Source organism: Panthera pardus, unplaced genomic scaffold (assembly GCF_024362965.1).
Source record: "Panthera pardus isolate Hobbes unplaced genomic scaffold, ASM2436296v1 HiC_scaffold_6, whole genome shotgun sequence".
In the NCBI taxonomy this organism is placed as follows: domain Eukaryota; kingdom Metazoa; phylum Chordata; class Mammalia; order Carnivora; family Felidae; genus Panthera; species Panthera pardus.
In genome coordinates this window covers 99,009,585-99,022,365 of record NW_026526991.1, presented here as the reverse complement: position 1 = coordinate 99,022,365, position 12,781 = coordinate 99,009,585, and the positions used below count along the sequence as shown (strand labels likewise).

At 41.4% G+C, this 12,781-nt stretch overlaps 1 protein-coding gene and 1 pseudogene across 1 annotated transcript in view; one reads left to right on the top strand and one right to left on the bottom strand.

The window, feature by feature from the left end:
- Positions 1-11,576, bottom strand: part of CLEC4D (C-type lectin domain family 4 member D) — a 31,345-nt gene extending 19,769 nt beyond the window's left edge. The window contains exons 1-2 of the mRNA XM_019464613.2: positions 11,492-11,576; positions 7,598-7,654 (exon numbers count right to left, since the gene is read on the bottom strand). The gene's annotated coding sequence lies outside the window, so the exon portion shown is untranslated. The remainder of the gene's footprint in view (positions 1-7,597; positions 7,655-11,491) is intronic.
- Positions 11,309-12,264, top strand: LOC109276073 (coiled-coil domain-containing protein 127-like; annotated as a pseudogene).
- The last annotated feature ends 517 nt before the right edge of the window (positions 12,265-12,781 follow it).

The following is a 12,781-nucleotide window of genomic DNA, read 5'->3' as shown; positions in this document are numbered from 1 at the left end:
GAGGAGCCTGCTTGGGATTCTCTGTCTCCCTCTCTCTCTGCCCCGTCTCTCTCTCTCTCTCTCTCTCTCTCTCTCTCTCTCTCACACACACACACACACACACACACACAAATAAATAAATAAACGTTAAAAATAAATTTAAAAGAAAGGATGTTGGTCAGAGAACCCTTTCACATTAGCAAACTAACACGCAGCAGCCAGGCCCAGAAATGAAAATGATTCTATGGAATGTAAACCTGAAAGGTTTGTTAGAGTGAGGGATCCAGGATAGCACGCTATTCAAAACTTCACAGCGTACTATTGCAAAGCCTGTTAGTTGAGAAGATTCTCAGCCGTGCATGCTTTTGCCTTATTCCATCTCCTCCACACCACGGGATTCTGGGTTCTGCCATTTTCCTTTTAATGGCTTTTGTCAGGCAGTATCTCACAGATGAATTATTGCCCTAAAGTGAAAGAAACATTTCAGCTTCAAATCTTGTGTCAAAACTTAGCAAAGAAACAGTTCATTGCCTTCAACATATTTGGACTCATCCTAAAGATGGAACCTGAAAAAGATATATAGGAAATAAACATACCAGGGAAATCCCTCAGGAAGAAACCAGGAAGGAGATGGAAATAAAAGTGAATCACTTGATTAGTCGCAAATCTTTTTTTTTTTAAGTTTATTTATTTATTTTGAGAAAGAAAGAGAGAGAGCAGGGGAGGGGCAGAGTGAGAGGGAGAGAGAGAGAATCCCAAGCAGGCTCCATGCTGTGAGCATGGAGCCCGTCTCGGGGGTTCGATCTTAAAAAGTGTAAGATCGTGATCGGAGTAGAAACAAAGAGTCCCACTCTTGGGGCACCTGGGTGGCTCAGTCAGTTAAGTCTCTGACTCTTGATTTCCGCTCCGGTCATGATCTCACAGTTTTGGGGGTTGGAGCCCCATGTGGCAGGCTCTGAGTTGACAGCCTGCTTGGGATTCTCTCTCTCTCTCCCTCAGCCCCCCTCTCTAAAAAAACCAATATTAAACACACACACACACACACACACACACACAGAGGAGTCTGATGCTTAACCAACTGAGCCACCCAGGCGCCCCTAGGTGCAAATATTTAGAAAGCCTCTACTCCTTTCACTAATTCCACAATGTGCCTGTTATGTACCAGGGACTTTCCCCAGGCCCTGGGGAAAAGGCAGTGGGCAAAATAGGTCCAAATTACCCGCCTTCCTAGGGTTGACCTTGCCTTACGGAAAATCATTTTCAACAAATACTTATACATTTAATGAATATTGCCTACGAAGAATTCCTGGATCATAAAGAAGAAAAATGGGAGGACATAATCCAGTCTGGGGCTGGCGTAGGGATGAGGAGGAAGGAAGGAATGACTGAGAAGGTGAGTAGGAGTTGTCTGCCCCACCATTTCCCTACCATGTGCCGGGAGATTCAGAGAACAATATGAGGTTGCATAGTTAGTAAATGACTCACCAATTAGATGACACAGGGTCCCTTTCGAATGTGACAGAGACTCGGTATTTTACAAGATATTTCTCTCCTTCCTTGTTCTAAGACAATGTTATGAAAGGGAGAACATAAAAATGACAAACTCATGCTCACAGACTCAAAGTATTAAGAAAGGAATCTACACTCTTCCAGAGAGAAAAACAAAATACAGATCTCCTCAAAAGAAAGAAATGAAGCTGAGGTGTGACTTCTTATCATTGTACCTGGTTTGCTAGAAATAAATGAAATTATACCTTCATCGGTCAGCAGGCCTATGTTTTCTCACCTCAGGGAAGGTTTGTGCTACGGGGCCAAAAAGAAAAAGTTCCTCGTAACGAACACTATCCCTTTTCCCCTTTGTTTTTCCGAAGATGGTGATACTTGGAGTGATTAATCTAAAGGGCACATAAAGGGGCACCTGGGTGGCTCAGTCGGTTAATGGGCCGACCTCAGCTCAGGTCATGATCTCGCGTTCTGTGAGTTTGAGCCCCGCGTCAGGCTGTGTGCTGACAGCTCAGAGCCTGGAGCCTGCTTCGGATTCTGTGTCTCCCTCTCTCTCTGCCCCTCCCCTGCTTATGCTCTGTCTCTCTCTGTCTCAAAAATAAACAAAACATTAAAAAAAAATTAAAGGGCACATAAAGAGGTAGAGTCTTAGGAAGATTTTCAAAGACTTTGACATGAACAAAAGTTGTCAAATTCCAGTAACCCTGAGAACTTAGACACTGCCTCCTGACAAAGATCTCCAAAGTGGATAGACCTGAGAGAAGAATAACGGTTGAGTTCATCCAGAGAAACTGGACTGTTGTCACAGAAAATCTGATGCCATCCACCACCCAGATCCCACACAGGCTGGAACATTGGGACAAGAATTGGTGACCCCACTGAAGATGCACTGAAGATCAAGAGTCCCTCTCTCTTTTACTGGACAACACATAAGCTTCTTGGATCTTCCTGTAATTGCAGTGGGGGGAACGAAGGCCCAACATGACGGAGACCGAATTTCCTACCCGCCAGGCTGGGCACCAGAGTCTCAGAAGCAGATTTATTTTTACTTAAAAACGTGCAGTGATTTGCACACTTAAGTTTGCAGACAAAGAGACACTCCCACAGCAACAAAGAGAAAGACGCAGTATACAAGAAACAGTAGCTGTAACCAGGAGAGTCAGCAAGGGAAGTCCTTGGGTGGTTACTGAGAAGAGGGACGGGTCCACTATGGGGCAGCAGAAGAAGGGCACTGAGAAAACCAAATTAAAGCTGAGTGCTGTGTAAGAGACACATTAATTAGAAGGGTTGAAAAATAAGGGCATAACAGAAATAGGTTGTCCAAGAAAAAGCAATTGGCCATGCCGGGAGTGGGGGGAGCTATATGAGAAGCTAGAATTCAATTAGGAAGCAAATTAACACGCAGCTTGAGTCAAAATAACTTACGGTGGGGCAGCTGAGTGGCTCAGTTAGCTAAGGGTCTGACTCTTGATTTTGGCTCAGGTCATGATCTCACGGTTCCGGAAGTGGCACCCCACATCGGGCTCTGCGCTGACAGCACGGATCCTGCTTGGGATTCTCTCTCTCCTCTCTCTCTGTCCTTCCCCTGCTTTCGCGTACCCACTCGTTCTCTCTCATTCTCAAAATAAATAAACATTAAAAAAAAAAAAAAATACCTAATGGGATCTAAGCAAATAGAATCCATTTGACCTTAGTGAAATGAGCAATCCCCTCTAAACAAATCAGAATCAAGATATGGGACCTATAGAGAAGGAAACATAATCTTAGCCCATCTTTTGGCCCAAAAGAGTGGTGATCATGTAAAAGTTTATTGACTAGGGTTGACCCTTGTACAAAACATGGGCACTTGATCATAGCTGTAGTATACATAGAAAGTGAATGTCGATGCATTAAAAAAAAAATTAAAAAAAAAAAAGGGGGCACCTGGGTGGCTCAGTCGGTTGAGCGTCCGACTTCAGCTCAGGTCAAGATCTTGCGGTCCATGAGTTCCAGCCCCGCGTCAGGCTGTGTGCTGACAGCTCAGAGCCTGGAGCCTGCTTCGGATTCTGTGTCTCCCTCTCTCTCTGCCCCTCCCCTGCTCATACTCTGTCTCTCTCTCTCTCTCTCTCAAAAATAAATAAACACTAAAATTTTTTTAAAAGGACTAACAAGAAATAAGGACATGTTTAGTATGAAAATCAAACAGGAGAATCATAAAAAAAGAAGGAGGAGGAGAAGAAGAAGAAAGAGGAGGAGGAGGAGGAGAAGAAGGAGAAGAAAAGAGTGCGCAAGAGGCAGAGAGAGGAACGATGTACACCAACAATGATGATGAGGAAACCAACATGGGCAAACAGGATGGAAACAACGGCAACAATCCAATGACTCAATGGGAACCCGCAGCTTCCTCTTTGGTGGAGTAAGTAAAGAGCACTAATCTGGGGGCACGTGGGTGGCTCAGTCGGTTAAGCGTCTGACTTCGGCTCAGGTCCTGATCTCGCGGTTTGTGAGTTCGAGCCCCGCGTCAGGCTCTGTGCCTGGAGCCTGCTTCAGATTCTGTGTCTGCTCTCCCCCTGCTCATGCTCTGTCTCTCAGTAATAAATAAACATTTAAAAAAAAAAAAAAAGAAAGAAAAAGAAGGAGCAGGAAATAAATAATTAAAAAAAAAAAAAAAAGAGCACTAATCTGGGGCAGTGTGCTTCTTGGAGGTCAGACAGGCCAGAGTAAACCAGAAGTGGTTATGAGTGAATACGCCTAGACCAACAGTAAAAACCACTTTTCTTTCCATGAGTGCTGTGGTCTACCACCGGAAGATGAAATCCACTGGAAACAGACATTAGACACTTACACTTCTATTTCTTTCAGAGTGTAACACACACTTAATTCCCATTTTCAGGTTGTAACTATTCCCCCAAACCACTGTATATTTTTATATTCCATTCTAATCCTTCCTAGATTGGTCTTTTCCTACTTTGTGTTGTCTGTATAACCTGTATATTAGGTTAAGGTTTTTCATTTGCCAATGATAGAAAGAATCCTACTAAAAACTCCCAGAGAAAAATAAGTGTATAACATGGCTGTTCATGCATTTCACAGAATCCAAGAAGGAGATGAACAACCACGTTTCCATAAGTGTGAACCAAGGTAGCTTGGGGGATCACAGACACAAGCGTATTTGGATCTTAAACCTAGGGCTCTGCGGTCAACAAGGTTTGATTCCTAAAACCAGGCCATGTGTCTCACAGTTCATACTCCGAATCCTTGAGACAGACTTGGATTGTACAGCCTAGACCAAGTAGAGACAAAGGAAGAGAGAGTTGGGTAATCACAAACGTGATTACCAAGCTCTCGGTGGACAAATGCGAAAAGAAAAGAGACAGCAGAGAGCTAAGGAGGATAGCCCTGAACATCCCATTTCACCTCCGTGTTTCCCATTGCCCAAAGATCGTCTTAGAAAATATGCACAGCTTATGGTCCGCTTATTTACTTGGCTGTAGTGTATACTAGTCAGATTTTTGAGATGCCAGAAAGTGGACTGGAAACGGTTAATCTTTCTATGACAAAGTCAGGTATCAAAATCCCAAAAGGTCAGCTAGGTGGGCCGAAAGTAGCAAGAAGCAACTGAGCATGAAGGAATATTAAAATTTGCATTTGTGGGGCACCTGGGTGGCTCAGTCAGTTAAGTGTCAGACTCTTGATTTGGGCCCGGTCGTGATCTCACAGTTCGTGGGTTCAAGCCTCACGTCAGGCTCCATGTTGACAATGCAGAGCATGCTTGAGATTCTCTCTCTTGCCCTCTCTCCGTCCCTCCATGCCCAAAATAAATAAATAAGCATTTATTTATTTTGTTTTTAACGTTTATTTATTTTTGAGACAGAGAGAGACAGAGCACGAACAGGGGAGGGTCAGAGAGAGAGGGAGACACAGAATCTGAAACCGGCTCCAGGCTCTGAGCCATCAGCACAGAGCCTGACACGGGGCTTGAACTCACGGACTGCGAGATCATGACCTGAGCCAAAGTCGGACGCTTAACCGACTGAGCCACCCAGGCGCCCCAATAAATAAACACTTAAAATAGTAATAATAATAATAATAATAAAATTTTTATTTGTGTCCAGAGATGTAATTGTCACAGTAAACAGTGCTTTGGGAAAACATCCTCAACACATCCAAGGCTCTGCTACCATACCTATCCACAATTGGGTTGACTTCATTTCCACTTCACAAGTGCCATGGAGACAGAGATTATAAAATATATAAACTCATAGAGCAGAAAATTACATAAAAATGATAAAGCAGAAAATTATTTTTATTATTCAATAAACACATATGTCATATTTACATATTCTGAATCTAAAATACGTTTCTGTCCCAGAAAAGACAAGTGAAAAGGCTCAGCTTAAGCCCCTGCACATCCGTATTATTAGCCAGTTGGACAAAGACAGCATAAAATCTTTTTTTTTTTCTTTTAAAGAGAGAGAGAGAATGAGTGTTCAATCAGTAGAGGGAATGGCAGAGAGAATCTTAAGCAGGCTCGATGCCCAGTGTGGAAGCCGACATGGGACTCAACCCCACGACCCTGGGATCATGACCAGAGCTGAAATCAAGAGTTAGACACTCAACCAACTGAGCCACCCAGGTGCCCCCAACATAAAATCTTTTAGGGAGTAATTAAACATTGGATCATACATCTCTTTAATGTGTGGCAATTTTATTTTATTGGATTTTACTGGAGAGTGGTCTAATTTTATCTTTATAATTCAATTAAAAAAAAAACCCTGTACATTACAACTATAAACACCAAATTATATGAAAACAAAGAAAAATCTCAATAAAACACATTGTTTCCTACATGTACCCACCCTGGCATTATGTTATAGATACCTCAAAATCTTTCAATTGGATCACTTTGCACAAAAGACAATTAAAATGTTTAAATAACTAAGGATTCTTGGTTTAATCAAGCTACACTTTTCTCCTTATAAATTCTGTTTTGTATTTGATAACAAAGAACAAAATCAGTGATTTGCATCCCGAATATTCCCCTTTTTTAAACCTCATAGGTACAAACTAAATTACAGAAACACCTCAATTTTAGAAGGCAAAAAAACCCCAAAATTGCATTTAAAAACAAAATTGCTTCAGGGTGCCAGGTGGCTCAGTCGGTTAAGCATCTGATTCTTGACTTGGGATCAGGTCATGATCTCACAGCTGGTGAGATCAAGCCCCCTGCTTGAAATTCTCTCTCTCCCTCTCTCTCTGCCCCTGCTTATGCCCTCTCTTGCTCTCAAAATAACTAAAGAGACTCTTAAAAATAAAATAAATTTTAAAAATTTTAAAAATTGCTTCATTCATGCATGGAAAGCCAATAAAACGGGGATTATTTTAGAGAATACTAAAAGTTTCTCTGAAAAATTCAAAAGCACAAGTTAGGGAAAATGTTTATTTCACTTACTTAGTAAAAAGTTTTAGGTTTTGGCTATAAGACAGGCACTGTATAGAGATTTATACAGTATAGTCACTGCCATCAAGGGTCACCTATTCAACATAAAAACTATTCCACTTGGAATCACTGTATTTCATAATCTCTATCCAGGAGCAGAGTCATTGTTAAAAACTATTAGGGGTGCCTGGGTGGCTCAGTTGGTTGAGCCTCCGACTTCGGCTCGGGTCATGATCTCGTGGTCCGTGAGTTTGAGCCCCGCGTCGGGCTCTGTGCGGACAGCTCAGAGCCTGGAGCCTGCTTCAGATTCTGTATCTCGCTCTCTCGCTGACCCTCCCCCGTTCATGCTCTGTCTCAAAAATAAATAAACGTTAAAAAAAATTTAAAAAAAAACTATTATACATTTTATTCTAAAATTTGTATACCTAAACATTCTCTCTTCCTGAGTGGAGTGCCATGCGCACTGATGATTTTAAATAAGTTTTAGTATTTTAAAGAGAGAAATAAAAAAAAATTAAAAAAATAATAAAAATAATAAAATAAAAATAAAGAGAGAAATAATACTCATCTACTTATTTATCCATTCCAGAAATACAGATTGAGTTCTTATTTTTGCAAGGCAGAGCATTGCCTTAATTTTATAGAATTAAGTCCTGATACCTGTACTTGAAAGCTTCATAGGGAATTCGTACTTACAGTGTCGAAAAATGAGCTCTTGGTGTCCTGTCTGAAATAGTCTTATGCTGCAGGTCTCTTCATATCCGGAAAATTAAAAAAAAAAAAAAAAAAAAAAATTAACGGTAAATTGAAATCTTTTCATTCCTCAACTCAAAAGCCTTCAATGGCTTTCTATCTCACCGAGAATAACATTTAAAAGTCCTCATCATGGCCTACAAAGTATCACATGATCTGGCCCCTCTACCTCAGGGACCTTCTCCCTGCAAACACATCCACTCACAGTGGCCTTTTATTTGAAGCAATCCTCAAGATTTAGAGTCTTTGTTTTCAACATGACTTAGCCTGGACCCTCCCCTCGGATGTCTGCCTGGCTCAGTTTTTTTCTTCCTTGAAGGTGCCGCTCAAATGTCACTTTAACAGAGAGGCTTCCTAAGTAAGCACCTATGTAAATCAGTATCCCTCCATTACCCTCTATTTCTTCATCCCGTTTTTATGTTTCTCCAAAGCACTTATCATATGATACATGATGTATTTATTTGTTTAATTACTGTTTCATCCCATTCAAATATAATATGTACGAGAACAGGACCTCTGATTTTTGGCTACTTTATACCCCCCTAGGAGAAAACGTTCACATAACATGCAACATAGGTTTTCTGAATGAGTATTAGATGAGGCACAGGCTAGACATAGTTTGTATCAACAACGCTTGTTTGTTTTCTGAATTACACATTAAATTCTGTATTGCCATACAAGCTTGAGCGTCCAAGAGCTGCAGCCTACGTGAGTATTTGCCAAACAGATCACAAAATACTATTGTGGCAGTTACTTAGAAGTACCACCAAAAATTAATTTATCCAAAGGATACTGGTGTGCTGTTTCGAAGGGGCACATGCACCCCAATGTTTATAACAGCACTACGGACAATTGCCAAAGTATGGAAAAAGCCCAAATGTCCATTGACAGGTGAGTGGATAAGGAAGATGTGGTATATATTTATTTTTATATATATATGTGTGTATATATATATACATATATATATGTATATATATATATATGTATATATATATACACACAATGGAGTATTACTCAGTAATCAAAAAGAATGAAGTCTTGCCATTTGCAACTACGTGGATGGAACTGGAGGGTATTATGCTAAGCGAAATTAGTCAGAGAAAGACAAATATCATATCACTTCACTCATATGTGGAATTTAAGATACAAAACAGATGAACATAAGGGAAAGGAAGCAAAAATAAAAACAGGGAGGTGGGCAAGACATAAGAGACTCCTAAATATAGAGAACAAAGTGAGGGTTGCTGGAGGGGTTGTGGGGGGAGGGATGGGCTAAATGGACAAGGGCATTAAGGAAGACACTTGTTGGGATGAACACTGGGTGTTATACGTAGGGGATGAATCGCTGGACTCTATTCTTGAAATCATTATTGCACTACATGCTAAGGAACTTGGATGCAAGTTAAAAAATAAAATAAATAAATGAATAAAAAGAAGTACCACCAAAAATTAGTTGGAAAAACCCTGCATATCCTACAATTACCCCACTCTGAAGATTCACGATGCAGGTGGTCCCATAAAGAAGAGTCCTGAGATTCTTCCATACATTCCTCTTAAAGTTGAATAAGACACCATTCTGAAATTAATTTGAATGGTGAACACTTTTTTCTTGGTACACCTGGTGATAACTGCATCCTTTAGAGCTGCCTTCAACAAACCACCAAAGTTTTGGTCATAAGGCCCAGGTTAGGCCATCAGTTTCCCAAGCAGTGAGAACTCACTGATACCCTGGTGAGCTCAGCTCTGAACTCCACTGATGGTTGCAGTGTTTCAAGAACCAACCTAAAAAAAAAAAAAAAAAAAAGAACCAACCTAGCCCGTTCTGAATTGGTCAGGAAATTCACAAAGAAGAGTCAAGCAATCATCTTAGTAATTAAGTTAAAATTGCAGGGGGATCATGACAACTAGATCATTTATATTGCAGATAGGCAGGCAAAAAGCTATCTTTAAAATGTGTTCACTTCCTCCCACCCACACGTGATCTGATTTCTTTGAAGTGAAATGTATCACTGTTCATTATATTCCAGATTGACCATGTGGGGAACTGAAGCCGTATTCTACTTTTGGCCATCTTCTGTATTCTCAGAAAACAAATGATATTAACAAGAGACTCTCCACAACTCTGAACGTCACTTGTAGTAAGAAAACGCATGACTCAGAGAAACCACACTGCCTTAAAAGAATCTCGTAATCATCCAATCATCTTGATGAGTTCTCATCATCTTGATTTATTTAAAACCCTCAGCCCCCATCCAAACAACAGATTGAAGTCTAAGCCTCTCCTTTCTTTTACTGTAATAATTATGAAAACAATGTTCTAGATGTGATAGTTCAGCATCCCCAGGGAGTGTTTTCAGGGCTTTTATATGCTAACTCCATAGTTCACACCATTTCTCTTCTATTTCCTCCTATAAAAGAGGATAGCAGATGAGCACCTGTCTAACATAGCAGTCATCATAAAATTATGGAGACTGGTGTTCGAGCTAAGGCCTGAAGATGGACAGGAATTTGCTGGACCTATTGGGCAAGACATCAACACTTTGGCATTATTTTTTTTCTTAATAGTAAAAAGTACATATTTCATATTTCATACAGAAGTGACTTTGAAATGAAATAATGCACGTGAAGATCTTAGCATTTTAGAAAACACTCATTAAGGGTTCAGTTTCACACTCACTCGGGTATCTAATATCTATTATATTGACTCCGGAGGCAAGAAAGATCCCATTTTCACAGCTTTTCACAGAAATAAGACCCAAAAAACTTAACACCAAGCACCACCAGCGTCTTTGCCACAGTTTACTGTATCAACTGTATCAACTCCCTTCAACTTGACACAGTCTCTGTGAATTTCAGCACAGAGATGGGAGATAGGAACCGAAACGATTCATTCCCCAGGGAATAAAGGAGACTTCACTAGCTGTGGGTCACCTGGAGACCACGCCTCCGATTTGGTTTTTACTGGCCCCAAGTTGAATGGCTACATATGGCAACAAGAACAAAGGACTATATAGAACGCTAGGAACATCCCAATTCAATTAAATTACTTAATAAGCTTAATTTTACAGTATTAAAGTAATTTTGGGGGGTGCTTGGGTGGCTCAGTCAGTTGGGCGTCTGACTCTTGATTTCAGCTCAGGTCGTGATCTCACCGTTGGTGGTTTCCAGCCCCACATCGAGTTCTGCACTGATATTGCGGAGCCTGCTTGGGATTCTCTCTCTTCCTCTCCCTCTCTGCCCCTTCCCTGCTTGTGCTCTCTCTAAATAATTAATTAATTAACAAACTAATTTTTTGAGGAAAGAGACTATGGAAATAAAAATAAAGTATTTTTAAATGCTCCAGAAAAAAAAGTATTTGGTCCTACATTTGCCGATAGCCTCTTTGTACAGAGTCACAGAAAATCAGTCACACGGATGAAAAACAAATCGCTTTCCGAAAACAATTTAAGCACAACTATTGTTGGATAAGTTTAGTGTAAGCGACAAAGGTGTGAAGAAAGAATTAATATGGTTATGCTAATAAAATACATTTGCATCACAATTTTAAAGTGCAGGGTCAGCCCTGAATTTGAGTTAAAAGTATGTATCCAGGACCCCGTGGACAGTGGTGCAAAGGGACCCAGGGCCGGCGCTCCGGCCCGAGGGTTCATCTCAATGAATAACTTAAATGACCCCCCCCCCCCCCCCGGACTGGAATATCTGGCCTAATTTCAGGGCTGATGGAGGTAATGGAAGCAGATGAAATCACGCCCTGTTGGTTCCAATGCTGGGATTGGCTGCTTTTCGTTGGATTTGGTCCAGGTAATCCCAGAAAGAGAAAAAGAGAGAGAAGGGTACCGTCAGTGAATGACCGCTTTCCATCGGGATCTTGAAGCCAAGTACCACGAGGTGATCTCAGAAAGCAGGCATGCAGTCGCTCACTGGTCTGTGGAACTTGAAGAGGAGCAGAATGAGAACGACAAGTTAATAAGAAGCCTGCATCCTCAGGGGTAGAAGAAGAGAAGCTTCTGAAAGAGGAACTGGTTCAGATTGTGCAAGAAAAGAGATAGTTGCAGCCCTTGAGCAGTGCTACCTGAGCTTCCTGGAAAGGGAAGGCAACTGGCAAAAGAGGGCCAGGTTTGCGCCAAAAGAGTCTGGCAGAGAGGAAGAGAGAAAGAGAGAGAGGGCGCACAAATGGGGGAGGGGCAGAGAGAGGGGGAGACACAGACTCTAGGCTCTGAGCTGTCAGCACAGAGCCTGATGTGGGGCTCGAACCCACGAACTGAGATCATGGACCTGAGTCAAAGTCACACATTTAACCACTAAGCCACCCAGGCATCCCAAAGAGTCTGACGCTCCTAGGGAAAAACAGGGCGTGTACCGCAGCCTGCTCCCGTCTGGTGGCAGGTGGCTGGAAATAGATGACTTACTAGTCGGAGGCTCCGCTGACCCCATTAGTGCCGACCTGCTGGCCCACCCGACATACTGAAGCACCACACATATTATGGCAATGCCTAGAACACCGACAAACCAGGATGGGAGACTCACGTGGCTGTATCTCAAATAGTGGCAACTGGTTGTTGAATTTGAACAAGGGTAAGAGAGTCGAGAAAGCCAGGCGAGAGAAGTAGGGCAAGAGTGAAGTCGAAGTCCTCGGCGCTGCGTTGGGGGTGGGTATCCACATTTGCTCATTTCCTCCTGCCATGTTCTGAGACCGACACAGGGTTTCTTCCTTGACCTTCTTCAGCGATTAAGGATTCAGTTTCTTAGGATAATTGTTTTTAAGTTGTAATATTTTATTAAGCCAAACAGTATGACCTCATATCTTAGCTGTAGGGTAAGATTGTTTTTAAGAAAGTCAAATGTAGCATTGATCCTCACTGACAGTTTTCTGTTTTTATCACTCCCCAAATAAATAAATGAATAATAAATAAATAAAGTATTGATCCTCACTGAACGTTTTCTGTTTGTTTTTATCACTCCCTAAACAGATTCTGTTTTCTCTTCAAATTACTTTTCTCTCTCCTTGAATTACTTTTAGAAGCCTTCAGGTAATGGACAGAACTGCCTAATGATGACAACAGAAAATAGTAATATTATTGAGGTTTCATGATGTCAGTGAAGGTGTCTCTCAACAAAGGGAAAGAA